We start from the raw sequence: 26,526 nt of genomic DNA, 5'->3' as shown, positions 1-26,526 counted from the left end.
AGGGAGCACCAAGCTACCAGCACACTGCAGCTGTGAGCAAGGTACTTTGTAAATATTCTATATTTTCCCTTCAAAGCATCAGGTTCCCATCCTTGCTAAGCCATTTTAAAGGGTATTGCCAGGGCAAGGGCAGAGTTTGGCATGGCATCTTTTTGGTTGCAGTTTGTGCTCTCAGATATCCTCATGTCCCCAGCTGCTCTTTCTGTCACTTGCTATTTTCCTGGGACAAAAATCTTGAGGCTGGAGCATTTCCCACTGGCAGAGATCCACCAGTTTCCATTGAATTGGGAGAGATCTGAGGGAGGCTCTTAACATCTTCCCAGAGATGCTCAACGCTTTCCTGGGAGCAACCCTGGAAGGATGCTGAGGCAGGATATGGGCCTGCCCATGCGGGTCCCAGATTCTTGTGGACTGTGCTTGGCAGCAAAAGGAGCCAGGCAGCCTGCCTCAATTCCTTCTGCTAAGGCGATGAAGGAATTCCCCTGATGCCTCACTACCTCCCTAAACACACTCTTTTAATAAAGAGCCAATTTAATTTCCCAAGCACTGCATCATCTCATGTTATTTCCTGGTGCATGGTACCCAGAACAGCAGCCACGGCATCTTTTCCTTGAAAGAAGGATGTTTCCATTCCCTCCTCCGTCCCTAGCTTTTCACAACTCCTTGCTTTTTTTTTTTTTTTCTTTTAAGCAGAAACCCTCTCCTTTCCCAGTTTCCCTCCTTTCTAAGCTGCAATGGGATTAAGCCAAAAGCAGGGACAAAAGGAGGAGGCTGAGCTGCTGAGCATGGACATCAGAGGGGCTGGAGGGGAGCGGGGTTGCACCTGCATGGGGACAGGACCAGCACCTCTGCTTTGCTCTTTGGACCTGGAGCCGCACCAGCTCCTGAAGAAAAGTCCCTGGTGACCATAAAGCTGTACTTTCTTCCTGCTGGGACAGGTTAATAACAAATGCCATGACCAGCATGGCCGTGGAGCTTCACACCTATGCGAGGATGGGAGTGAAATGGCAGAGATGGCACCTTTTCCCGAGTCCCAGGTTGATGCTGCCCAGCACCCATACCACAATCCCTGGGTTTCCCTTTAGTCACCCTGTTGTCATACTGGTCCAAATTCCTCCCCACCTACTAGAGGAATGAATCCAGCTCCCTCACACCCTCCCGCAGACACCACACTCTACGGGATGGGTCATTTCCCCCCCCCCAAAAAAATCTCAGGCTGGAAGTTGTGTGCCCTGATCCAGCATCCATCTGGGCTCCTCAACCAGAACATCCAGTCCCCAGCCACCCTTCTGCTTCCAGCAAGGCTGGCGACAAGCACTCAGGATGCCTGGTGGCATTTTGCAATGTCACCAGGTCAAGGGATGCCTTGAGCAGGTCAAGGCAGGAGCGAGATGCATGGAGAGGTCCCACCACGCGGGGCCAGGACTTTACACATGCCAGCATGTTCACACCATTAATATTATGGGCCAGTGTTCTCCAAAGAGGGCAATTTACTATAAATAACCAGCTGAGATGAATTGTTATCAGGTTAAAGTTGACAATCCCAATTGCACTGACATTTCAAAAAATGCTCATTAATGCAAGAGCGGAACCTACCTTTTTCTTTTTTCCTCAACCCTGCTCTCATATACCAGGAGCATCCCCAGGAAATCCTGGTCCTGGGTGCTCTCAGCTTAGGGGATGTGGGGGGGCTGGAAGAGGAGATGAGCTGGGGAAAGGGGATGTGGGCAGAGCTGTTGTCTGCCCCAGTGACCTCTGTATAGCAGCTCAACCTTTGCTGGAGCGATGCTATTGGCGCTTGGATTAATAATTAAACCATAGTATGATCATAGATAAAAATATGAAAATTCAGGAAGTTCCCCTTTGCTTAAAATACTACAAAATAAAAAAAATCTGGAGCTAAATTAGCAATGTGCTCTCCCAATTATAGCCACCCTTTGGTGATTATAAGGTTGTCATGGCAACCTGCTCAGCAAAGGATAGGGCCAAAAATAAAGCACAGCAGGGAGAGAAGGGAGTTTCTTCAGAGCCCAGCTCTTCTGGTTAATTTATGGCTGCAGTTCTTCCACTGATGTTCATTAACATGATCCATTTATCCCAATGAATGTTATGACAGAACCAGACAGAGAGCAACAAAGAATTAATGGCTAGAAATAAAGTTACCTCTTGAATCTAACCCAAATGACAAGACAAGGGGAATGATTAGGTGGGTTGGTGTTTTTAAGAGCCTGATGGGGTAAGGAGAAGGTGGTTTAAATTGCTTGTAGGAACATTTCCAAGGGGCTTTGAGCAGGTCTGAAGGGGCTAAAAGGATCCAGCTGGCTAGAAGGGTGTTTAAAAGGTGTATAAATTTTGGGTTTTTACATTTCTCGACTCAGAGTTTTGTGTATGTATATGGAAACATTTGCAGTTTCCTTCTTAAACTGAGGCGGCGGCAGAGGCCTGGGAGAAGATGCTGAATCCCGACGGATGCGGGCTGGCCGGCCAGGGAGATGGGCCGGCGGTGGAGGTGGGAAAATGAGAATTACAGTGTTCAACCCGGGGCTGGGGGGGTAAAAAATGACGGCACAAAAGCCGGTCTGAAATGTAGGTGGCTTAACAGACTCGGTGGTCGGGGGGAGGGCGCTGCTCAAGGACCCCACGGATGATGGGGGAGCCGCCACCGGCCCGCGTTGGGCGGCCAGGCCGGGCGGCGGGGCGTGGACTACATCTCCCGGCAGGGCCAGCGGCGGAGGCCGGGCGGGGCGGGCGCGTCACTCTCCGGCCGCCCCGGCCCATCCCTCCGTCAGAGCTGGGTCTCTTCTCCTGGGCGGGCGGCGCCCCTTGTCCCGTGTGTTCTTCCCCCTGCCTCAGCGCAGCGCCCATGAATCTCCGGGCACGGGTCTGACACCGCCCGGCCCCGCTGCTTGGTAAGGCCGGGGAGGGGGGACCATGACACAGCAGTCGGTGCGGCGGAGGGGAGGGGAGGCGAGGCAGCGGGGGCAGGGGCAGGGGCGGGGGCAGGGGCAGGGCACGTCCTGCCTTTTGTCTCCCTCGGAAATAATAAAAAAAAACCCAAACCCACGCGTGGGTGCGCTCTGGGATTGCAAACAGCGTGGCTGGCTGGGCCGCCCCGGGGTTGGGTTTTAATTTTGCAGGTGAAGCTGGGACACGGGGATTTGGCCTCTCGGCTGGTTTCGGTAAGCGCTTCCTGTGAGCAGCCTCGTCCCGTGGGAATTTTCTTTCCCTTCGCTGACAATTTGTGTGTAGAGGTGGAGCACCCCTCCGATATTTCCCTCTCCTTGCAAAGGCGAGCGACAGGAAGGGTGGTAACAGGGGCGGTGGGGGTCTGGGGCCGGATTCGGGTACTGCGCTTGGCCTCTAGAAGCTTCCCGGGCTGCTTTGTTAGCCCTGACAAAGGGCAGGGCTGATTTCTCCCTCTGTCTCCTCCGGCGAGCCCCGCCCAGACAAAAAAGGAGAGGGAAACCCATCGGATGCAAGCGCTCGGCCAGTCCCTATCACAATTAAGCGTCGTTCATCGTTCTCCCCTTTGCAGCAAAGCTGGCGGTGGTTTGTGCATAGCAAAGCGCAGGGGCAGGAGGACACGAGTGGTGGCAGCGTTGGGTGGACACGAAAGTGCCATCTGGTTTAACCCTGAGCATCTTTACAGGGGAGACATCCCTGGGTGAGGTGTCTGCTGGTGGTGTGGTTCAGAGGTGGGAGCTCCCAGGGACTAAATTTTGTTGTTGTTTTATGATTAACATTTTCCTGCAGAGTCACTCTGGTTGCACGTGGTCTTAGGGACCGTGGGTGACAGTAAGGGACAACAGATATTAGTGGCAGTGGAGCAGCTGGCAGTCATGGGACCTTTTTTTGCTGCCCCCAGCAATGCCATATGTCTGGAGGGAGAGTTGCTGGGTGTCCCTGGCATCCCAGGGCCTCAAAACTCAGTCCTTGGAATTGTTTTTCCATAAAATGAGACTAAGATGTATCTCCTGGGGCTGTTCCCTGTGTCAGGCTCCTCTGGAAGGGGTGAGACCCCCACCAGTAAGACCCCATGTTAAATGAGGTAGCAATCCCATTAGATTGGAAAGGGGCAGGTGCTGTTTCCCAGCATGAGGAGAAGGGCTGGAGTGTCCCAAGCCTCTCTGGAGATGTGGTGGGTCCCCTGAAATAGGCCATTCCTATGTGTCCATCTGTGTTACCTTCACTCCTGCTCCAGTAATCCATGCTACTCTTCCTCCACCACTCAGGTATAGGATGAAGCTTGAAGTCACGGCCTTGTTAACAGAAACGAAAGAGATGGGAGGAAGCAGAAGATACACTGAGCTTCCAGGTTGTTTCTCTCAACCCAAAGATACCAAAATAAGACCAGGTGATTTAATACTCCCTCCTCTCCAAAATCTAGGAGGGATTTTTGATGGTGGACTACCCTCTGAGCATCCAGACACTGTCAGGGGGTGCCACGCAGGATGGAGAGGGAAACATCCCACCCCGCTTATGGCTTCTGTGACCATGACAAGCAAATATTCACACTTTGTCTCCAGTGAGTTGAGAAAAAACATTTTATTGTGTCGATCCACGTTATTTTTCCCCATAAGGACCATAAAGGCTTTTCTCTGCCCTTGCTGATCCTGAGGTCCAAGAGCAAAACTTTGCACTGGATTTTATTCCCTCGAGCCTTGAGTAAAATTTGTAGGCTATGGTTTCCCCACATTGTGTGTGTTATCTTTCGCAGAGAGATGCGTGGTGTCTGTTTTGGGAAGCTCAGGCTGTGCTTGTACGTAAAGCTCTTTCCCTCTGAGCTCTGTTTGAGCCCTCCTTGCAATGCGGGTGCTGCACCAGAGGGCTCTGCGAATTTAAGGTGTCATGGTTAAAGTGTTGTGGGACTTGTCCAGCTCTTAGGAAGCATTTTTTTTAATCATTTATAAGATCTTGGGTTGCTTTTAAAGGAAAGCAGAGGAGCAGTGGTTGGATGGTGAAGGTGACATGGGAATGAAACTTGTCTCAGGTGAGCTGGAGGGTAAAGCCCAGCACCCAGGAGCTCCCCAGCTGACAGAAGACCGGAGAAACCATTTGTGGAGATGAATTGAACACCAGTTCTGCCTTTGCAGGGGGATGTGGGAGAGGAGTGAGCTACCTCAGGGGCTTGGCTGGCTGGAAGAGAGAAGTACTCTTTTTTTTCTCTCTGAGCATCCTCGCTTTGGGGTGGAATGCTCCATTGAGTTCACTCTACTGTGGTCTCCTGGTGAGGACAAATTTTGCTACGCTGACTCTTGCTTTCCATCTCATTTTGTGTCTCTCTCTCCTGTTTCTCCTTGCAGCTGTCCTTACTGTTGCTTGGTCTTTTCCCAGCAGGACCGGTGTGAAATTGTGGTAGTTATCACTGGTTGAGTTTTTGCCTGAAGGTCTCTGTAGAGCAGCAAGAAAACCCTCCTGGACCTTATTTAATTTCATGTTCTTGCTCCTCAAGTGAGTCTTTGGGGTCCTGTGTATTTGTGAGGGGCTATACCTAAAAGTAAAGCAAGACTCCATGGTTTCTATGGAAGCTGGGGGCAGCAGATGAGCTATTTCAGGAGCTGTTTGGGGCACATTTAGCATATTGCTTGACTGTTTCAATGGAGCAATTAAATATTGCTAATGATTTCATTGTTCTTCGGTTTGGCAGAAGTGTTAAGACATTGTGGTGGTTTGACCTTGGCTAAATGCCAGGTACCCACCAAGTCACTCTATCACTTACCCCCTTTCTCCCTTTTTTCTCAACAGGGCAAAGAGGGGAAAGAAAATAAGACAGAAAAACAAAAAAACCAACCCTTGTGGGTAAAACAACAGCAGTTTTAATATAAGCAAAGCGAAGCAAAGGTCCACGCGCGGAAGCAAAAAAAAAAAGAAAACAGATTTATTCTCTACTTCCCATGAACAGGCGATGTCGGGCCTTCTCAGGAAGCAGGGCTCTGATACGCGTAGTGGTTGCCTCGGAGGACCAAGGGTGACCCCACCCCCTTCCTCCTTTCTCCCAGCTTTATACTGAGCAGACGTCATATGGTCTGGAATATCCCTTTGGTCAGTTCGGGTCAGCTGTCCTGGTTGTGTCCCCTCCCAAGATCTTGCCCACCCCGTCCCACTGCGGGGGGGGGAAATGTCAGAAAGAGCCTTGGTGCTGTGTAAGCACTACTCAGCAGTAGCCACAACACCAGTGTGCTATCAACACCCTGCCAGCTCCCAACATAAAACACAGCACCATGAGGGCTGCTATAGAGGAAAACCAATTCTGGCTCAGCCAGACCCAGTACAGACATTTACATGACACATGCCTTTCTTAAGTTTCAGAGTTAACAGTCTGCTGCTCTGTATGGTCATGGTCTTCATCAGGTTGGGGAAAGGACAACTGTTCCTGTCTTGGAAAGCTGGAAGCGAGTAATGGACAAGTAAAATCCATAAATGCTTTGGGATGTTCTTGTGAAACTCCTCGGAGAAGGTGCGGTTCTGCTACCTGAGTATAATTAGTGCATTACTGAGTCATCTGAAATAAGGGGCTAGTGTAGCTAACCAATCATTTTCTGTTTGTTTGAGATACTATGTTGTTTTTATTTATTTTTATATATATGTGTGTGTATATATATAGAGTAATTTACAACATAGATGCCTTGCTGTTGATCCTGAGAGAAATCTTGTTTCCTGCTCAGTTCAGACTGAAATGGAGATGACATTGGATGTTCTCAAAACTTTTGTGCATTTAACCCTCAACTTTCTTACTGAAAAGAGAGGTTTTGTTTCTTCCATGTCTGCCTTGGACTGTGCCATGGTTGGTCCTGGCTTGCTGGACTCTGCATCATCATTGTTGGTCTTCTGCAATGAAGAGGTACCCCAACAGTGGCCAGGAATGGGGATGGTGTCTCTATAATGGATTTAAAGTCTTTGCTGTTTTGAGTTAGCTTTAGGAGACTCCTTTGAGGCAGTCCATGGACCTCTGAGGCTTTAGGGACCGCAGATTGACTAGGAGTAGTCTTGCGCTTACTTCAGAAAAGCCATTGCTCCTGTCTCCTCTCCTACAGAGACAACCCTTGGCCTCCCCTGTCCCCCAGGCACATAGCAGTTGTGGTAAAGGAGAAGAAAAAACTGGTTTCTTAGGTGGTAGGAGTAGCTGTGGTGACACAACTAAACTTCTGCCTCTGCTATCTCTGCAGGACCAAATCCTGCCGCATCTGTTGGCCAGGAGCCTGCCGCAGGAGTATTTCATAATGTGCAGCAATTTATTGAGGGCATCTCCTCTGTGGCCACCATCACTAGCTCAGCTTTGCCTTCTTCCCCAGCACAGTTGTATCCACCACTACATCTCTCAGGTGGCAGGATGAAAAGGGTTATGGATGGGATGATGTGTTCGTGGTGGAGGTCCCTGGGATGGGGAGCAGAGGTGGGCAGCTGTGTGGTGTGCCACATCCCTTGGTGTCATATCATGCCCAGGTGACCCGAGAATGCACGTGGGTGCCCACAAGCTTCTTGTTTCTCACCAGCAATTTTAATTTGTCTTAATGCAAAAAAACCTCAACCAACTGTTAAAGGATTTCACCAGACTGTGGGTACCTCTAGGCTTGCTTTATTAACAACTCAGAGTTGGGCCATCACCTCAGTGAGTGGCAACAGCTAACAAAAAGCACCTTCTATATATATGATTCTTCATAATATGCAATAAAATACAAAGAATCTTTGGTGATTTTCCAGGAACTTATAGTTCTCAGTTCATCATCAATTTCAAAAGTCCATTGTATTCCACAGTTTGGGCTAGTTCTTATCGTTCTGTTCTAATTCCTCTTCAGACACCACTGTTCACTGATGCAGTCTTCGGTCATCGTGGTTACTTATCTTCTGAACAATCTTCATCATAATTCACTTTTAGACTTCTGAGAAAAGACTCAAAATGTTCTATTTAACATATACTTAATCTATGTCTAGCTTTTCATTACCTAGCTTTTCTAAGTTGCTTAAACTGTCAGTATTGCTCCTAGAGCACCTGTTCATACTGCATTGAACTGTCAGTATTGTTCCTAGAGCACCTGCGCTCTATTAATTAAACCTATAAAACAATATCTATGTATTAATTATTCCTGCTAATAATATCCTAAGAGAAAAGAGTTTTCTAAAGCTTGTTCCTTTTACACCAAGCTTCCACCTTGCTCTGGAGCTGTCCCGGCTCACGGGGACTGGTTTGTACAGCCTGTGCCACCCTGGGAAGGCTTTACCACTGCTGGAGCCTGCCCCACGCTGAAGCAAAAGCTACAGGGAGACAGACGCACAGCTGCCACTAGCTTCCCCAGCTACCTGCAATGGGGAACCATTAATGGGGTTTGTAATTAATTCTGGAAAATGCTTTTGAACTCATGTAATCCTGGAGGAGCTGTGTGCTTGTCTTGCATTCACCGGAACCTTGGGAGAAGCTTGGGAGAAGCTGGTGTTCACAACCAAGCTGTTGCCATCCCTCTGCTGCTAGTTGCGTTGGCTGGTAGCTGGTGTGGGAGGCGAGTGTCTGGGTTGGCGTGGGAAGGGTGGCATGGAAGGCTGTGGCACGGCAGCACAGCACGCCGCAGCAGTTCGGGTCCCTGTGATCAGCTGTGCCATGCCACATGACAGACATGGCACCCAGTCCATCCCCAAGCTGGCTTTGAGAAGGTTGTCTGCAAATAAGTAGGTACAGTCCTAAGCGTTTTGCATTGTTTGATTAAATTTCACAAGTCTGTGCAAGCACATAGCTTTCCAGCTAGAACAGAAATGAATTGCAGATGTTTCAGGGGTCTCTGCCATCACAAGTGTTGAGCATCTCATTTGTGAAGCCAGAGCTTCACCAACTGGCATGGAGCTAGTCATGGGTGGCACAGCCTTGGGTGAGATCGGGGCTGGGACAGCTGCTTTGCAGAGCTGGGCTCGCCCGTGGCCGTGGCTGTGAGCTGCTCTTTCTGCTATGTGGTCCATGGAGATGTTGTTTTGGGGCCACCAGCTTCTGCAGGTGGCTTTGAAGGGTGTTCAGGTCTGTGAAAACAGATCTTAGTGTTTGCTAATGGGGGATCTTGCAGGAATAATCATGGGGTGAATTTTAAAGGATTTTTTTGTCCTGGAGAGAAGTGTGCGCTCTGGTCACCAGTGGGACTATGGTGTAGTGTAGGTCCAGCCAAGCCAGTCCGAAGCAGTGGTCTGCAGATGCTGTTTTGCTTTAGGGTGATGACATCTCCTTGCATCACCTGGCCAGAAGCAAACCCCCTGGGCTGGAGAGCTCCCTGGCCGCTGTGGCCAGCTGTAATGAAGCCAGAGGGGATTTTAATAACATGCCATAAAAAATACCATCTTGGGTGTCTGGGTAAGAGAGGAAAAGAAAGCAGGAAGGGTTGTAGTTGTGTTGTGGCTGTCAGCTGGAGTTAAATAGCAGAGAAATGTTTTATGTTTAAGGTGGTGTTTGCTTTGCATGGTGAGAAGAGACAGAGGTGGATGCCTGCACCCATGGGAGCTACATTCCCTTAGATCAGGGCATATCAGTGATCCAAGACATGCCTCTTCTCAGCCAGGCGATTGGCTTGGAGGCATCTTTGATTACATGTTTTCTCTGGCTCGGGAAGCCAGGCTGGCGATCCTAAAACTTGCAGCATTAATTTTTGCAGCTGGGGGCTTCACAGCAGGACGTAGTTTTACAGGCTGTAAGAAAGAGGGTGGAAAAGGGATATCCAAATTTCTTCTTGCCTACAAGGAGAGGCTGCAGCAGTTGTGAGCTTAAATATGATCTGTCTGGGTGCAAGCATGTCGGTTAACTCAGAAGTACCTTTAGTAATTCACTAAATTGTCTTTAAGAAAATAACCCAAATTGTCTTGAACATGGGGAAGGAGGAGCTAGCTGTAGGGATGCTGCCAGGGAGGGTGTGATGGGCTGGTGCTAGATGACCTTTAAGGTCCCTTCCAACCCAAACTATTCTATTCTGTGCTGCCATGCTGTTGTCCCAGGACTTTGTGCTTGTGCATGACCACTGAGCTTGCAGTGAACAGCTGATTTACCTCTGGAGTCTCCTGTCTGTACTGCTATTCCACCATTCAAAAGGGTTTTCCAGCCTTGAGCTTAGCCTCGCCATGTACCTGCTGGGATAGATAATCGGATATTATACTGTTACTGCTCCTAATAGTGACATTTCACGTGCTACCACCTAGAAGCTCACATAGAGCGTTTGCACACTGAGGGGCAGAAAAAATCTGTCCCCAAAAGCTTGGCCAGGCTCTGCCCAGGCTTGCTGCAGTTTCCCATTGAGACTGAGGTCGTGGCCGGCAGCATCACCTGGAGGAGATGAGGCAGCAGTGCGGTGGCTTTTTGGCACCATCGATGGTCTGTGAACTTGCCTTGGAGCTGGAGCTGCTGTTAAAAGTGATTAGTGAACCCCCAGTTCCCAAAGGAGCCAGGGATGATGCTCTGCCCCCCTCCGCTCCTGACAGCCTTTCCCATTACAGCTGCATCACGAGGCTGCCTTTTCTGTCCCTTCCCCTTCTGCCGTCACTGTATGCACTTCATTTTTTTTTTTATTTTTTTAAACTGGGGATTCTCTTCCTTTTTTGTCAGCTTGGAGAATTATTTTCCTTGCGCTCTTCTCTATTTAGGGCTCTGGGGGAGGTAGTGACTCAGCCTTTACCCTGATTTGTACAGTCATCCCTTGCTGGCTTTGCCGATGTTTTCCTTGAGCACCTCCAGTTACACTTGCTTCATTCAGTGGGAGCCTGTTTGCCTTTTTACCACACGTTTTGGTGGGGAAGGGCACAGTGGGGGAGGATAAGCTGTCGGCAGGAGCTTTTCCTGTGCCAGGAGAATAGTAATGCAGCAAGGAGGACATGCTGCCAGACCTGCAGCAGCTCCAGGTCTCCTGCTCTGCTCCTCATCCGTGAGTGTGGACATCTGCGGAGAGGCAGGTGAGCCCAGCCAAATGAAATTTTGGGGGCTAGCCTACTTGTACTATAAAAAAATTGATGAAATTTGATGGCATGGACTCACCAGGGAGAGGAGGTGACTCTGGTCGTGCTGCTGGCACTGCTGAAGGATGCCATGCTCGCCCAGGTACTGATGGGAGAGGTCTGCGTGGATGACAAATGGATGATGACACTTGCTCCGTACAGGACTCCTGCCAGCTTGCCTTTCATGGCAGAGCTGAACTGGCTGCTAAATACCATGGAGGAAGCATTACTTGCTCTCCACAGGGCTTTCAGACACTACTGCTCAGCGAGGGAGTCACTAAATCATCTGCCACTCTTAAGTGATACCAGGCATTTGGTGTGCCATGTGCTATATGAAAAACAAGTGCATTAGTTCCAGGTAATTGTTCTCCTATCCTGGAAGCCAGCACAGTTGGATGCAAACTCTGCTTTTTTCTAAAGAGAAGGGAAAATAAAAAGAAGAAGAAACTTCCAAGCCCTCCAGAACCCTTTCTCTTCCCTCCAAAACCCAGAGACTCAAACACTGAAAGCAATTTTGATCTTCTCAGGAAATTCCAACATACACCACTTATTCCTTTGTTTTATAAAGTTGTTGGAGTAGGAATTATCTCAAATTTTATCTTCTCTCCGTGATGGGATCCTTGCTGAGGATGTATGTGATGGGATCCTTGTTGGGCAGATCTTACCTCCTTGGCAGCAGTCCCGTGTCTTTGCTGTCCTTTGTTGATGATCAGCTCTCCCGGGTGGTCTCTCAGCTCCTGAGTTGGCTCTGGCTGGGAGCAATGTTTTGTGAGCGTGTGTTGCTGAAGGTTGGGCACTATTTCTGCAGTAGCTTATGGTAATAGGTCTATTCTCATTCTTGGTCTGTGTGGTATGTGCAGCAGAGTTTGACATGGCTGAATTTCAGTGAGTGGTGAATTTTAGGGTTTTGCAAGCCTTTGGTAGAACACTGGTAACTCCAGACGTGGCCTTATTGAAGCTCGTGTGCTGTGAGTAAGGACTTCTCTGGTGGTCACAAGATGCAAGCTTTTTTTTGGTGTATATTAACACCCCAAGGATTGTAGCTATTGTTATGGACCTTCATCATGACCCTGTTGTGCCAGGTGCTTGAGAAGAACTGAAAAGCAAGGCCTTTTGGCATGGTGGGTGGTGGTCTCATGTCACAGGATCAGCGTCAACAGAGCTTTTAATAGCCTGGTAATACTAGAGTTGCTCAGCAGGGCTAGACCAAGCTTCTGCAGTGTGGCTGAAGCACCACTAAGGTATCCCTAAGTGCATAGGGGCTACCTGGGAGTCCATATATTGAACAGCTCATGCAGTTTGCTGGTAGCAAAGGTATCACGTTGAGTGCCCCAAAACAGGGTCTTGACTAGCCCAAAATCTTGGGGTAAAGAGCACAGAGTCCAGGACCCAGAAGTTACGTCTGATCTTTATTGGGATCTCTGTTGAATCAGACCCGTCCAGTTCAGCCAGATGTTTCTGGAGAAGGTATGGTACCCTTGCAGTGTCACCAAAACGGGATAAAAGAACTTATCGACACCAATGTGATGTAGATAAGCAGATGCTCCTTTATTAACGGCCAGTGCGCAGGGGAGTCGTCTCACCAACAGCGCACACCCAACTCGTGTAGCATGCTGATTATATTGGATACAGTAATACATATTAATCAAGTTCTCATACATAAACATGCTAATTCCTGTAACTCATTTTCATATTCCCACCCCTTTCCGGTCATGCACGCTCGAGTCCTGAAATGAGTCGGGGGGCTGCTTTTGCAACCACCACAGACCACTGACCTAAAAGAAAGACCCTCCAATGCCCTTGACTCAAGGACTTTGGCTCACATTGTGATTTTAACATGCTTCGAGGCCCTTTCACAATGTAACTTTTAGAACACCTGGTCTGCAGGGCAATAAATCATCCTTACTGAACAGTCTAACAATGGTACCTCATCTAGCAGCGTAACTGGTTGTATGGTTACTTTAAACTAAATACAATATCTCTATGACTACTTAAAACATTACACCACTATCTTTCATAAAGAAAAGATATTCCTGTAAAAAGTCCATTTAGTTTATTAGTCCTAATCATTCCTTATCAAAATCACCAAAAATTATCCACTCAAATTAACAACAAATCAGTAACAATCAGTAACAGCAGGACTCAGATGCCAGCCTGCGGTCTGTGAGGGGCCCCACACCAGAACAGGTGACTGCACCTGAAGAAGGCCAGGACCATATGGGAAGAAGGCCCTGCTGTTGTAGTTTGGCGCTGGGAGGATTGCAACACATGGGAGTGACCCACACGCCTGTGGGAGGGACTCATGTTGGAGAGAGTTTGTGGAGGACTGTCTCCTGTGAGAGGGGAAACTGCACTGGAGCAGGGGAAGAATGCCAGAAGTTGTCATCATCATCTCCCCCCCCCAGGTGGAAGAAGCAGCAGGACTGACTGCACCCCCCATTCCCTTCCTCCTGAGCTGCTGTGGGGGGAAGGAGGTAGAGATATGGGGAGCAAAGCTGAGCCTGGGAAGAAGGGAGGGATGGGAGAAGGTGTTTTCAAGGTGTGATAATGCTTCTCACAGTCCTACTCTGTCTGTTAAGTCTTGTTGTTAGTGTCTGTATTAAATTTGTGGGTGTTTTTTCTTCCCCTAGCAAGTCTGTCTTTTGCCCGCGACCGTAATGGATGAGTCATCCCTTCCTGTCCTTATCTCGATTCCCGAGCCTTTTGCTTTATTTTCTCCTTCCCAGCGCTGGGGGGGAAGGGGGGAGTAAGCGACTGCGTGGTGCTCAGTTGCACTCTGAGCTCAAACCCTGACAAAAGTGTATGGAGGAGGCTCTCTCCTGGTGGTGCCAGCCATAAATACACAAGGAAAAAGGCTGGTTAGAAAGATGAAGGAGGCACTTTGGAAGGAAGCCATCTCTTTGGTCTGGTAGTCAACAAATATGGTAGTGCGCTGATGGGTATGCTGGTGATTAAGCTGTCTCTAGTAAGTAAATGTAAACTCTGAGAATTTGCAGATATTTTTACAAGAAACCCCAGAAAACTAAGCCTATTGCCATGTCAGATTACACTTCCTTCCTTGAGTCCCTTGGCCCTTGCCCTGGGCCAGCCTATTGCAGTAGGTGGAACATGGGTGCCCAGGGGCATCACATTGTCTTTTCTGTCCAGTTCTGGCTGTTGTGAGACAATACAGGCATTAAAGTAAAGTTTTATGGGAAGTGCTTTAAACTTGCTTCATGATAAGGTGGTGGCTAATGTTGTGAAAAAACTTGTAATTGAGGAGTTGTGGAAATACAGCAGCTAAGATGAATATTTGCATGGAGGTGTAGGGTGTGCTGGGAAGTCTGAAGTTGGTCATCACCTAGAAATGCTTCAGTAACCCAACTTGGGTTTTGCTTGTTTGTGTTCATTTTTTTTCTTTTCTTTTAAGGAATTCAACCAAATCATGAACCTGCCAGAGGCTGTTAGTTAACCAGTGTGGTGACTGTAAAGCATCCGGTGGTGTGACTCTCGGATCCGCCTAACTGGATGTCAAGAGGTGGATCTGTTGGCAAGTCCTCCCCTCTGTCCCTTAATGCTTCTGACCTTTTCCATGTATCTACAAGTGTTACACTGAGCTCGATGGGAAGTGTCAGCCAGGAAAGCCTTCCTCTCCTTCTCTCCATAGGCTAATAAGCCTCAGACTATAATTTTCCACTTATTTCCTTAATTCTGTTTGTTTATCCACTTTATTACAGTAGACACATCCATCGTGTGCTTCCAGCTTCTCTCTTCTTGGGTCTCTTCCACATCATCCAGTGACATGAATGAAAAGCTGTAACCTTGTCCTCGCAGCGCCTACACTCAGCTCAGGCCGTATTAGCTCTCTTCTGAGCATCTCTGTCTGTTGATTAAAGCATTAGGAGGAATGTCAGCTTGGAAGCAAAGGGTTTGATTAGCCAATTATTTTAACAAAAAAGCAGTGAACTTTGATTCAAAGTACATGAGAAACTGTAGCCACTGTTTTCTAATGTGCTGGAGGGAGGTTGGAGTACATAAACAAATGAGAGCATTGATCAGGAAGCTAACAAGAGGAGTTTGCAGGCTGAACATGGGCATTGTGCATGAGGTCTTCTGCATGACCTAGGAGTATGGAAAAATATTTGTTTATATTTAAGGGGGGCAGCTGATGAACTGTTTAACTGCAGGAACTTCATGGTTGCATGAAGCATGTACAGGACAGTTGAGTCTGTAGGATGGTGCTCTTGTGTGAATATTGGGTTTAACTTGGATCAATCAATCAGTGAAGTACTTACATCCTGAAGGACATCATGTTTTGGTGGAGTACTCAACAGTTGGCTGGTGGGAAAAGCTTACTGGTATCAACACAGCTTGCTGGAGGGACAGTGGTGTGGTCTGAAAGCATGAGGCTTCTTGATCACAGAATCAGAATCACAGAATCATCTAGGTTGGAAAGGACCTTGAAGATCATCCAGTCCAACCGTTAACCTAACACTGACAGATCCCAACTACACCATATCCCTAAGTGCTATGTCGACCCTACTCTTAAACACCTCCAGGGATGGGGACTCCACCACTGCCCTGGGCAGCCCATTCCAACACCTAAAAACCCGTTCTGTAAAGAAATGCTTCCTAATATCTAGTCTAAACCTTCCCTGGTGCAGCTTGAGGCCATTTCCTCTTGTCCTATCGCTTATTACTTGGTTAAAGCGGCTCATCCCCAGCTCTCTGCAACCTCCTTTCAGGCAGTTGTAGAGGGCGATGAGGTCTCCCCTCAGCCTCCTCTTCTCCAGACTAAACAACCCCAGTTCCCTCAGCCGCTCCTCGTACGACATGTGCTCCAGCCCCTTCACCAGCTTCGTTGCCCTTCTCTGGACACGCTCGAGTAATTCAATGTCCTTTTTGTAGTGAGGGGCCCAAAACTGAACACAGTCATCGAGGTGCGGCCTCACCAGTGCCTAGTACAGGGGTAAGATCCCTTCCCTGTCCCTGCTGGCCACGCTATTTCTGATACAGGCCAGGATGCCATTGGCCTTCTTGGCCACCTGGGCACACTGCTGGCTCATGTTCAGCCGGCTGTCAATCAACACCCCCAGGTCCCTCTCTGACTGGCAGCTCTCCAGCCACTCCTCCCCAAGCCTGTAGCGCTGCTGGGGGTTGTTGTGGCCCAAGTGCAGCACCCGGCATTTGGCCTTATTGAAACTCCTCCAGTTGGCCTCAGCCCATCGCTCCAGCCTGTCCAGATCTCTCTGCAGAGCCTCCCTACCCTCGAGCAGATCAACACTCCCACCCAACTTGGTGTCATCTGCAAACTTACTGAGGCTGCACTCGATCCCCTCGTCTAGATCATCAATAAAGATGTTAAACAGGAGTGGCCCCAAAACCGAGCCCTGGGGGGCACCACTCGTGACCGGCCGCCAACCGGATTTAACTCCAATCACCACAACTCTCTGGGCCCGGCCATCCAGCCAGTTTTTTACCCAGCAAAGCGTGCGATCATCTAAGCCTCGAGCAGCCAGTTTCGCCAGAAGAATGTTGTGGGAAACGGTGTCAAAGGCCTTGCTAAAGTTAAGGTAAACTACATCCACAGCCTTTCCCTCATCCAATAAGTAGGTCACTTTGTCGTAGAAGGAGATCAGGTTTGTCAAGCAGGACCTGCCTTTCATAAACCCATGCTGACTGGGCCTGATCCCCTGGTTGTCCCGCATGTGTTGTAAGATAGTACTCTGGATGAGCTGCTCCATCAGCTTCCCGGGCACCGAAGTCAAGCTGACAGGCCTGTAATTTCCCGGATCATCCTTCCGACCCTTCTTATAGATGGGCATCACATTGGCCAATTTCCAATCTGTTGGGACCTCCCCGGTCAGCCAGGACTGCTGGTAAATGATGGAAAGCGGCTTAGCTTAGACTTGTGTATGCTAGCAGGGGATGGAGACTCTCCCTGGTCTTTCTTTTGCTACTGACATACTTATAGAAACATTTCTTGTTGTCCTTGATTGCTGAAGCCAGAGTAATTTCCAGCTGGGCTTTAGACCTCCTGATTGTCAGTGACCTGCTACACCACATAGACACACACAAGTCTATGGGACCAGATGGGATACACCCGCGGGTGCTGAAGGAGCTGGCTGGGGTGCTCGCCAAGCCGCTTTCCATCATTTACCAGCAGTCCTGGCTGACCGGGGAGGTCCCAACAGATTGGAAATTGGCCAATGTGATGCCCATCTATAAGAAGGGTCGGAAGGATGATCCGGGAAATTACAGGCCTGTCAGCTTGACTTCGGTGCCCGGGAAGCTGATGGAGCAGCTCATCCAGAGTACCATCTTACAACACATGCGGGACAACCAGGGGATCAGGCCCAGTCAGCATGGGTTTATGAAAGGCAGGTCCTGCTTGACAAACCTGATCTCCTTCTACGACAAAGTGACCTACTTATTGGATGAGGGAAAGGCTGTGGATGTAGTTTACCTTAACTTTAGCAAGGCCTTTGACACCGTTTCCCACAGCATTCTCCTGGCGAAACTGGCTGCTCGAGGCTTAGATGATCGCACGCTTTGCTGGGTAAAAAACTGGCTGGATGGCCGGGCCCAGAGAGTTGTGGTGAATGGAGTTAAATCCGGTTGGCGGCCGGTCATGAGTGGTGTCCCCCAGGGCTCGGTTTTGGGGCCACTCCTGTTTAACATCTTTATTGATGATCTAGACGAGGGGATCGAGTGCACCCTCAGTAAGTTTGCAGACGACACCAAGTTGGGTGGGAGTGTTGATCTGCTTGAGGGTAGGGAGGCTCTGCAGAGAGACCTGGACAGGCTGGAGCGATGGGCCAAGGCCAAGTGTATGAAGTTCAATAAGGCCAAATGCCGGGTGCTGCACTTTGGCCACAACAACCCCCAGCAGCGCTACAGGCTTGGGGAGGAGTGGCTGGAAAGTTGCCAGTCAGAGAGGGACCTGGGGGTGTTGATTGACAGCCGGCTGAACATGAGCCAGCAGTGTGCCCAGGTGGCCAAGAAGGCCAATGGCATCCTGGCCTGTATCAGAAATAGCGTGGCCAGCAGGGACAGGGAAGGGATCTTGCCCCTGTACTCGGCACTGGTGAGGCCGCACCTCGATGACTGTGTTCAGTTTTGGGCCCCTCACTACAAAAAGGACATTGAATTACTCGAGCGTGTCCAGAGAAGGGCAACGAAGCTGGTGCAGGGTCTGGAGCACATGTCGTACGAGGAGCGGCTGAGGGAACTGGGGTTGTTTAGTCTGGAGAAGAGGAGGCTGAGGGGAGACCTCATCGCCCTCTACAACTACCTGAAAGGAGGTTGCAGAGAGCTGGGGATGAGCCGCTTTAACCAAGTAACAAATGATCGGACAAGAGGGAATGGCCTCAAGTTGCGCCAGGGAAGGTTTAGACTAGATGTCAGGAAGTATTTCTTTACAGAAGGGGTTATTAGGCAGTGGAATGGATTGCCCAGGGAGGTGGTGGAGTCCCCATCCCTGGAGGTGTTTAAGAGTAGGGTCGATATAGTGCTGAGAGATATGGTGTAGTTGGGAACGGTCAGTGTTAGGTTAATGGTTGGACTAGATGATCTTCAAGGTCCTTTCCAACCTCGTTGATTCTGTGATTCTGTGATTTCTGCCCTGCATAGCCTCACAGCCTCTTTGTAATCACTGTGAGTGGCCAGCCCCTTCTTTCCAAGGCTGTAAACTCCCCTTTTCTCCCTGAGTTGCAGCCAAAGCTCCCTGTTCAGCCAGGGTTGGCTTCTCTTACAGCACCTGCGGACCGCCTGGTCCTGAGCCATTAAGACTTCCTTCTTAAAGAGTGCCCAGCCTTCCTGGACCCCTACATGGTCTCAGCCTGGGACTTTAAAAGAAGAACTTTGTAGCAGTGTATAACTGGTTATATAGTTACTCTAAATCATTCCTTATTTAAATTCAAATCATCAAAAATCATTAAAATCAGCTCAAATTAATAACAAATCAGTAACAGTGAGGGCTGCTTCTTCCCACAGAGTCCTGGGGGTCCTCCACAGGCCACAGGTGAATCTCTGCTCCTCTGGTGACCTCCATGGGTGGCAGGGGGGACAGCCCTGCTGTTTTACCACGGGATACAGGGGGGCTCTTTGCTCTGGCGCACCTCTCCCTTATTTCCTTCTCCTTCCACTGGTCTCAGTGTTCGCATAGGTGTCCCTCTCGTAAAGCCTCCTCACAAATCCCAACCCCCTCTCAGGTTTCCCTTGGCCAGAGGCAGGTCTGACTTGGAACTGGGGGAACTTTCAAGAAGCTTCTCACAGGGGGCCACCACTGTAGCCCCCTCCCCTGCTACCAAAAACCCTGCCACACAAACCCAGCACACCTGCCCTGCCTGCTGCAGATGCTGCCCTCCCTACCTGCCCCCTTTCCTTTCTGTAAGGGGTTTATTTGGGTACAGATATAGGCCAGTTTTACCTTTTAAAGGTGCCAAATTCTTTTTTCAGCAAGACAGGGATTTGCAGCATGTGAACAGAATTTAACAGCTACTTCAACATAAATAAAATAAAGCCTAGGAGAGGAAAAAAACCAAAACCAACCCAACAACAAAACATTGCATCTTGGGGTGAGTTCCCACTGTTCATAAACTTAATTTTCTTCCTGAAAATTGAAGTTGGGAATTATCCCTGTGCTATCTGAAAGCCTCTGCGGTCCCCGTCAGGCAGAGAACAACCCAATATAACTTGGTGCCTCCTTGAAGGGACAGGGCTTACCCCTAAGCTTCCTGGTTAAACCACCTGATGGGATCAACAGAGGTTAGCAGCACTGCAGGGGCTTGGTGGCAGAGGGTTTGAAAAACAACAAGTCAGTAGCATTATCCTGAAAACCTGGTGGTTGTTTTTTTTTTATCCCCTTGTCATGTATAAGATCCAGTTTGTCCTGAAAGGGAGCGGGAGAGGATGCAGCGGGGCATCATCCAAGCATCAGCGAGGCTTTATCTGCGTCGGGGTTTCTGCAGCCCTGGGTGTTATCTTGTGCAATGCCTGATAGTCTCCAGAGAGTAAATATTTTCTCCTGGGTCAGAGCAGCCCGTAGAGGAGCTGGGAACAAGCCAAAGCAGAGGTATTTCTGGGAAGATAAAGCCTGAAAGGGCTGATATGGGGGTTGTGTCCCACATCATACCTTGCCTGCAGAATTGGAGCTGCAGCAGTCCCCCCTCTCTTTGGGGAGATGTGGGTTCTCATTTTCCTTATTTCCCTCTTTAAAAAAAGAAAAAGTGAACTTTCCTGAGGTTCCTATGACTTTCTAACATATATGTGAATTACAGTAGTGCTTTACATCTTCTGTCCTGGAGAACTGCAGCATCCTTTGGGTGGGTATCCCAAGTTATCCTCAGATATTCTGAATACTTCTCAGCATCAGCCCATAGAACAAATAATTGATGCTAACTGTATTTTTTTTCAGTTAATTAGCCTGTAGAAAAATCATGGTAGTAAGGATAGTTGTGAGGAATAAGAGGACTTTTAGCTGGGGTCAGTGAGAATAGATATTTTTATTTTGTTAAAACAGGAAACAAAATAATATAAAGTCAAAGAGGCTTTATTCAATCCAAAATTAAATAATTTTTAAAGTATTTTACACCATAAGGGAGAGTTGTGGAAATATAGCGTACGTCACTGTGAAATAAAAGTAAAAATCCTTTGTTTAAAAATACCAAACCCTAAAAAAAACCCCAAAAGAACTTTTTCCATCATTTTCTTCCCAGTGTTTTGGCTGCAGTGACTTGACCAAAACTATTTAAAAATCACCAAGCCAAAGCTAGGCTGCTGGCAAACAAGTCATTTTTTAAATTATTATCTGATAGGTTCAGCCTTTTGCTTCTGCCAAGGTGGATTCAGTTCCTCAGGTGACTGTGGTAAAACAAAGAGCTTCACTCAACAGTCAGAATTGAGTAGAACTGTTAAGCAGGTATTCATTATTCGCAGCGCTGGGCAGCACTGGGGATCGCTCCACCACAAGTGCTGCACTTACTAACAAAACTCTCTGACTAATATACACAAAAAACATACATATGCATTAGATTTCTCAGAAAAGGCAGTCTTATGCTAATGGGATCTCAGAATTCATTTACATAGTCTGAGCATGCGTAGTAAAAATAGAGTGAGGGTCTTCTCCCCTCCTTAGGGGTCCACACAGCCTCTCTCACACTGTCCGTTAGTGAACTTTAGGTTTCTCGTGTCCATATATGGCCATAGAGTGACCTCATCCGTCCTTTAGCTCCTGTTTGTTCCAAGGAGGTTAGTTTAGATCAGCTTCCAGTTGCTTATCTTGACACTGGCGTCTTCTTAGACACTTGGTTTTTTAGGTTCCTGCTATTAGGGATGTACTCAGGGAGTTTTTCAGACTGTCCAAGGTCTGTCTTATCTTTACTAGGCAAGGAGTTACAGGTTTCAAAACATCTTACAAGTGGGTAATGACTACAGAGGGTAGTTAGGAAAAAAGTATAAATGAAATACATTGCAGTAAAATACGAGAAAAATAAAAGCTAGTAAAACACAAGTGATGGTTAACATTAAAACTAAATGTCCTACTTTACAGGTTCCTGTACATTAGCAATTTCAAGTATACTTGTAGCAACTTCCCTTCAGTGGCAGGGGAGAAATATGACCCCCATCCCATGCCAGAGGAGGGGATACAGGCTGCTTGAGTCCCAGATGTCACCTCTTGTTCCTGGTGCTGGAAGGCATTGGGCTGCTTCTGGATATGTGGACATGTGGGGATGCTCACCAGCAGCAGGGTGCCCCATGGACTGGGGGTCCTCAGCAAGTACAAAGGTTCTTCAAGGACCCTCCGTGAGAGAAAAGCCCTGAAGAAAGCTCTAGCATGAGTGGAGAAAGCCTCCCCCAAGCCCTGGTGTTTTGTGGTTATGTTGGCAATCATTGCATCTTCTTCTGAAGTCTCCAAGTGCTTGCAGTAACTCAGGGCTAGGCGCAGAGTTTATTTTCTTTATCATTCATATTGTAGAATTTATTCCAGAAGTGCCTTTTCAAGTCCCTTGTTAAGCTCAGCTACTTAATTGGTCGGTCATAAAGATCCCTCAGATGCCTTCATCTGACCTGCACTGTACAGGCATCCAAGAGCCAGCAACAATGGACTTCCACCTGCAAGGCCCTTTAATGTGATACCATCTGGGTGTATAGCGTTATACAGTCTCTCGATTAATCAAATTCTCCCTTACCTCTTTTTTTTCCCAAAGCTAAATAGTTTAGACTCTTTATTTGCATCTCTGAGGTCAAAGATATGTGAATAGCAGGCATCCTGCTATGATGTTTCTGCTGAAACTTCTGATGCTGCTCCCCTTTGCTGCAATTACAGTCCTCCCCCCACGTTCTCATTGTGATTAACTTTGGAGCTGTTAATCCTTTGGGTGTAAGCAGAGGTTGGCTGGTGCAGGGAGGTGCAGGAGGGGACTTTCTCAGATGCTGACGTGGCCTGGCATAAGCTCCTTAGGTCCCTGCAGTCATATTTGGTAGGGCTGCTGTGTGGTGGAGGTCATCATGGGAAGACCTTCATGATGAACATGAAGGACCCTTCAACAAAAGAACAAAAAATAGTGTAAAACTTGTTCGTGGGTATGCTTCTTCGTTGTCCTCATGCCTGCAGGCCCCCTGGTCGCTGTGGGGGAGTCAGTCCTGGGCATGGCTGGTGAGTTTTCCACTGCAAGTGGAGTCTTGGGGTGGACACAGCTGTCCTGAAAGATGGATCCTGTTGGTCTCTGAACTCTGCAGTTGGTCCTGGGTCCTCCAGTTGTCATCCAGCCTGGTAGGAACAGCGTTTCCTTTTGGGTCAGGAGGCAAACTTATCAAAATAAGTATTTCTGGCACTATCCCTGACCAGGCTGTATTTGTGAAGAAAAAGCTTCTCTCAGTGCCTTCTTGGCCTGGTTTCCTGAGCTGCTGGGTATTTACTCAATGCAGTCACCCCAGAGGCGTTCTGAAAACTAAGGCCAAACTTTTGATGTTCATCAAAGACCCTCTAGATCTGTGATGCCTTCCCTGCAGTAGCACCTTGAAGCTCCAAGACCTCTTTCTTCCTCCCCAAGCTAGAAGGGAAAGCCAAGCATTTAAGATGAGTCCCAACAGGGCTTGTGTTTTACAAGAAAAGGAAGTGAGGTACAGTGGCTTGCCTGGAGGACCCAGCAATACATCCCAATCACACATGCTTTGCATGGTGTGGTTGGGTCCATGATAGATGGAGCACTTGGACACAAGGAGCAGCTCAAGGACATTCTGGGACAAACTTGACGTTCTTGTCCCCAGTACACCAGCAGCAATGCTGGGGCTCAGTGGGACATCCGAGACCTGGGGTTTGCAGAAGGGACTGATGTCAAGGACACTGTCAGCAGGGCACATTAGGACATAGGGTTGGTGGATCCTAAGGCTGAACATCAGCTGTCTTGATTTGGGCCAGTCGTCTAGACTGTTGTTGCTGCTGGTGGAGGTAAATAGATACTCCCAAAGCTCACTTGATCTCATGTTCATCTCAAAATAGGTCAGCTATCATGTCCTGGAAGTACCTGTCTCTCTATTTGCTTTGTATTAATGAAAATCTCCCCGTCTTCCTCCTGCCTGCTGGGGCTCAGCTGAGCTGAGCTGCTTCATTTACTTCTTAATCAAATCCAGCGGTCCCCTGGGCAATAAATGTAGCTGCACAAATACTTGCAGCATCTTTACCCCCTGGGGTTTGGCAGACTGCTCTTCTTCCTATCCCCATCACTGGCTTCTTATCACCCCCTCACTTGCTGCGATTTAGGGGGGGGGAATAACCAAAGGGGGAGTGGGGCCACCTGGGAAGGGCTTTTGGGGAGATGTGCAGCTGTGTTGATGCTGCAGAGCATCCAACAAGCAGAGCAATAGTCTGGGAGTGATTGCAAAAAAATGCACTTCAAGCCTCAAAAAGGAGGCTGGCGGCTGGCCAGTAACGCCCAAAAATTCCTGTCTGGGGAGGTGCTTTGCTTGGTATTTGCAGGACCAGTTCCTTAAGGGAGACATCCTGGTGAATTGGTTCAAGCTGTCTCATGAACTGCTGGAAGGAGCTAAAAGTTGGGGATGGATTTGAGAGGAGGGTTGAGCCCATGGGCTTGGTCCATATGGGAGATACAGACATGCAGATGATCACACAGTGATTATGCAATGCCAACTTTAATATGGTGGACAAGCCTTTTATAATGCAGGTGAAAATCACAAGATACAATCACATGGTACAATTCTTTCTGATTGGACAGTTAGCTTTGCACATGCTCCTTAAGCTCTCTTCTGATTGGCTGAGAACTGCCACATCGACATTGTACAAACTTCTTCTCTGCCCAGACCCACACCCTGAAGTTGTTTAACTTCCTGGGTTCTTCCTTATTCTTCCAGGGTCAGTCCCTCGTCACATCCTTGCCAAAGCTGAGGCTTTGCCAGTCTTGCTCATATGCAGGATTGCTCACACGTCCATTTTCTCTCAGGGACTCCTTCCGAATCCCCACAGGTCCATGCTGCTTGGGCAAAACAAAGCTTGGGAAGGGTCTGATCCCCACCTATCACAGGGAGCTGGAGCCCATCTCTGCCATGCAGCAGCGTCCTTTGGCTCAGTGTGTGTTCTGCTGATCGAGGATGCCAATTAAACTCAGACACCAGAGTAAAAAGAATAGGCTGATTTTACTATTAATAATTAAACGATATAACCAATACAGAAAATAAGCAATAAGAAAAATACAGAATAGTACACTTAATTATCACTCTATACAGTTAATTATAGAAAATAAGAATAAGCAAGGTAATGCACCTAATCATTACTACATGATGGGGAGAATAGTGATTAAGGAAGATCCATCACCACTTGCATACATTACCATCATCCAGATCTGCAGTCGCTGAGGAGCCCCGGTTGCAGCGAGGATTTGGAGTACCTTTCCCTGCAAGTGGGAAATCCTACATGATGCGTCCATCTGTAGGTGAGGCATCCAAAGTCACGGCAAGAGGGCCCAGCCTTATATACCAAAAATCAGCAAATCAAAATGACTTGCACCTTCCTTTGAGCAGAAACATCTGGTTTCATCCTCCTGTTGGATTCCACCCAAAGCCTGGCCAGGGCTCTAGGGGGGAGAACCAAGGGAGTTTCTAACAAGGCCAAACACTTGGGTTCTCAGCCTTGAACAAGGCTAAACAAGGGAAGTTGGATACATTCTCACAACATTACATCCTCACTACTGATTACATTTTGTCTAAGCTACATCTTTCACTAGTGAGCATACATATGTCGTTAATGATCAGATACTAATTAATAAATGCTAATGGTAATAAAGATTTTACTAATTAGCAGATACTAATAATGGATAACATTTGGTTGTGAGGTTCATCTAGAGGTCAACTTTGTTTCAGGGCCTATTATTTAGACCCTAGCACTGCAGTGGGACCCTTGGCGGGCGCCGAGGTGTCTGCGCTGGGTCATGTCCCTTCCCGGGACAGATATTGGGAGTCCAGTGCAAACCCTGGGTCTGGCTGGGTGTCACGTTTGCTCTTCTAATTGCTATGGGAAACTACATGGGAGAATGCGCAGGAGACCCTTGTAGGCTGAAAAATGGATTTAGGGTCTGCAAGGGCATCTTTCCAAGCTGCGAGAGCTCTTAGATGATGCCCTTTGCCCACAGCAGTCTCAGGGAGATGGGTTTAATTCAGATGGTCCCTCTGGTTGGAGGGAGAATCACTTCTCCGAAATGCAATCACTTTGCTGGATGGAAACTCATCTGTCTAGACCACGTCCAGTCCACGTGTCCAGGAGCAGGAGCTAAGGAGGACACCGTGTCCAACCCTAGGGGAAGGGAAAGCTTTGGCAACCAACTCACTCCTGGGTCAAAAACATGTCCTTAAATGTGTGAGGATTGGATGCCTTGCTGGGCTGTGTGCTGGGCTGTGTCCTTCTTTCCCAAGCAGAAGGTTCAACAAGTAGATAGGACATTGGAGATGATGCTCATGGGTATTTCCCTGTGTTTGCAAGTGGCAGCAGCTCTTATATTGATATATTTAAATCTGGAAGAAGCCAGAAGCAGGGACAGCGGTCCTGGAAATCTCAGCTCTTGTTACACTGATGTCCTTGCTCCTTGGCCAGCTCTGTGCTGTGGTGGACCTGCTCATGTGGTGTTGAACAGACCCCACAGGGTTCCCTGTCCCCTTGTGCTTTCCCAGGGCTTCCTTTGCTTCCCTGCCTCTTCATTTATTAGATCAGAAGCGTTACGAAGAAGGGACTTATTTTCCTTCTGCATGTACAGAATTGCCAATTTCCTCAATTATTGTTCTTTTCCACTAGAATATTTAGAAGATCTGACTGATGGCAGTGCCATGGCAGCTGCCTCTATGGGAACTAAAAAGGTCCATGACTGATGCTCCTGAGGTGGCTGTGATGTAAAAGCCAATTTGCTGCTTATTTTATAACTTGAACATTTGAATGTGGTGAAGGAGTGGGGGTTCATGATCCAGAGGCAGGTTTTGGAAATTTTGTTTGTTTGTGGGTGTCATTGAGTGGGGTTTTTTAGGGTTTTTTTTTTAGCACTGAAGATAATGAAAGGTTCAGAAAGTCTCTGAATATACTTATCTGTG

General features: G+C 48.2%; 1 protein-coding gene across 3 annotated transcripts in view; it reads left to right on the top strand.

Annotated features, from left to right (window-relative positions):
• The first annotated feature begins 2,843 nt into the window (after window positions 1–2,843).
• The window catches only part of LOC141917805 (CBP80/20-dependent translation initiation factor-like), a 215,477-nt gene continuing 191,794 nt past the window's right edge, over window positions 2,844–26,526 (top strand). For all 3 annotated transcript variants that reach the window (XM_074811346.1, XM_074811345.1, XM_074811347.1), the window contains exon 1: window positions 2,844–2,909. The gene's annotated coding sequence lies outside the window, so the exon portion shown is untranslated. The remainder of the gene's footprint in view (window positions 2,910–26,526) is intronic.

Source organism: Strix aluco, chromosome W, assembly GCF_031877795.1.
Source record: "Strix aluco isolate bStrAlu1 chromosome W, bStrAlu1.hap1, whole genome shotgun sequence".
Classification (NCBI taxonomy): Eukaryota; Metazoa; Chordata; class Aves; order Strigiformes; family Strigidae; genus Strix; species Strix aluco.
The sequence above is the reverse complement of the archived record's forward strand: the minus strand, read 5'-3'. Positions and strand labels throughout refer to the sequence as shown.